Below are 2,500 nucleotides of genomic sequence, written 5' to 3'. Positions count from 1 at the left end.
CTCCTTCCACTCCATCACTCCCTTTTCCTTGCCACTCCCTTTCACCGTGCCAGTCCCCAACTTCCCTACAAATTTCCCCCTTCCCTCCCGCCCTGCACACCCTCTCCCCCTGCCAGCGTCCCCCTTCCCTATTTCCTATACCACCCCTACCTCTCCCTCTGTCCCTTCCACCCCTCCCTTACTGCCCTGTCACCACCCTAATCCCCTTCCCCTGCCACTCCCTCTTCTCCTGCTAGTTTCCCCCTTCCCTCCCTCCCATACCACCCCCATATCTGCTCTTGCCCCTCCCAACTTCCCCTCACCCCACCCTGCCACCTTCCCACCCTCCCTCCTCCTTCTTACCTTCTTCCCTACCAGCCCTTCCCCCTGCCACCTCTACCCCTGCCAAGTCTCCTTAAGGTCGAGGCTTGATTTACGAAAGGGAAAGAGGGCTGTTTCCTCTTAATTTACATACGTGTTATTGATGAATGGAACCGTGCAGGGGAGTAAGGACAGAACGCAGAAGGTTCTGAGATGTGGGGTGTTATATTTGATGGTGTTTCTTGTGTTAATGATTGTTGTTGTTTCTGTGTCTTTTTTGTTGTTGTTTTTTATGTTTTTTGTTTGTTTTCGTTATATGCGTTTGTTTATCTTTGTCTCTGTGACTCTTCCTCATTCTTTCTTATTATGTTACTGTTTCCTACTCTTATCATTACCATTTTCTTTGTCTACCTTTCTTCCTCCTCCCTCTACCTTTTTATCTCTTTTACCTCTTTCCATCCTAACCTTCTTTTTTTTATCTTTTCGTAATCCAATTATCCTTTTCTTCTTTCTTGATCTTCCTATCTTCCTCTCTCTCTTTTAGCCCTTTGCTCACACTCCTTATGTGGTCATACAGTTCCTATTTTTGCGTTCTCTCCTTCTACCCTCCCGTTTCCATTCCTCCCTCATTTTCCCTTTTCCTTTCTCTCTTTCTTTTCTCCTTCCCTCTATCTTCCACTTGTCTCAGTCCCCTATTTACGTAACACCGATTTTCAGCCTCCTCACTTTTTTCTTCTTCTTTCATCTTCCAATCCTCCATTTCTTATTCCTCCTCTTCATCGTCTTCTTTTTCCCTTCCCTCTCCCTACCATATCCTCCCTGCATCACTGCACTCCTCTCCCCTTTTGCTACTCCCTCTCTCCCTCCATCACTTCACACTACTCCTCTTCACCACTCTTCTCTTTCCTTTCCGTTTTCTTCTCCTTAAATTCTATCACAGGGAGTTTTCAACCTGAGGCGCCCCATGAGTTCATTAGGGGGCATGCACAGTTTGGGTGAGTGTAGGATATGCACTTCCAAAGTTGGGTGAGAGTCGGGTATGCACTTCTAAGGTTGGTTGCAAGACGGGTTTTCACTTCCAAGGTTGGATGAGAGTCGGGTATGTGCTTCTAAGTTCGGGTGACATCAGGACATGCACTTCCAAGTTTGGATGAGAGTCGGATATGCATTTCCAAGTTTGGATGAGAGTCGGATATGCATTTCCAAGTTCGGGTGATAGCCGGACATACACCTCCAAGTTAGGATGAGAGTCTGGTTAAACGTGAAACACTTCGCTAACTTGTCTTACGCGAGTATTGTTCAAGGAGAGGTGTATCCGAAAAGGATAGCTATAACTCCTCCCCGGCTGATTACGCAAGCTGATCAAAGGTAGTACCAGCCATCTCATTAATTCCCTTTGCAGCTGATGTTGCGAGAAAGTAGTTCTTGTTTTGTTTTTGCTTTTTCCTTCTTTCTTTTCTTCCCTTTTTTCTTTTTTTCGTCTTTTTAACTATGTATCTTAGCTTTAAGATTAGCAGTGGACAGCCACCGGCGAAAATGTGTGATTTTTTTTTTTTTTTTTTTCATTTTGCTTACTAAATTGTTTGTGTAGTTACTCCTTTACTTCACTACTTACAGATATAAACAATGGAATGTTATATTGCTTATGCGTTGCTCTTTCCACTTATTGCAGGGGGTATATGGGGGAAGCTAGACATGCTCAAAGGCATACGTGGGGAGAAAAAGGTTGAAAATCCTTGCTCCTACACGTCCTGGAAACTTAATCTCCTCTCCTTTTTCTTTTTCCATCCTCTCCCCCCCTTACCCCACCCTCGCTCTGTCTCTCTGTTTATTTATTTTTTTTTTCCCTAGCGCCTTTTGTTTAACTGCAACACAACCCGGATCTCAATCTCCTTTTCTTCTAATTCTTCTCTTTCTTTTTCTGGGTCACTTCTTTCTCTACCTCTTCTGCTTCCTTTCTATCTTCTTCTTTTTTTACCTCTTTGACTCTTTCTCTCACGCCTCCTTTAACCACAACATAACCCGGATCCCAAAATCTCTCCACCTTCTTCCGCTACCTTCTTCTTCCTCCTTCTTCTTCTATCATCTTATCCTCAGTCTCTTTCTTCTTCTCCCTATCTTCATTCCCACCCATCTTCCTCTTATCCCCCCACTTTTATTTTTTTACCTCCCTCCTCTATCTATCTACCTCTCTTACTCT

The sequence above is a fragment of the Penaeus japonicus genome, unplaced genomic scaffold (genome assembly GCF_977035675.1).
Source record: "Penaeus japonicus unplaced genomic scaffold, GWHDUDI00000001_assembly GWHDUDI00000033, whole genome shotgun sequence".
Classification (NCBI taxonomy): domain Eukaryota; kingdom Metazoa; phylum Arthropoda; class Malacostraca; order Decapoda; family Penaeidae; genus Penaeus; species Penaeus japonicus.
The sequence above is the reverse complement of the archived record's forward strand: the minus strand, read 5'-3'. Positions refer to the sequence as shown.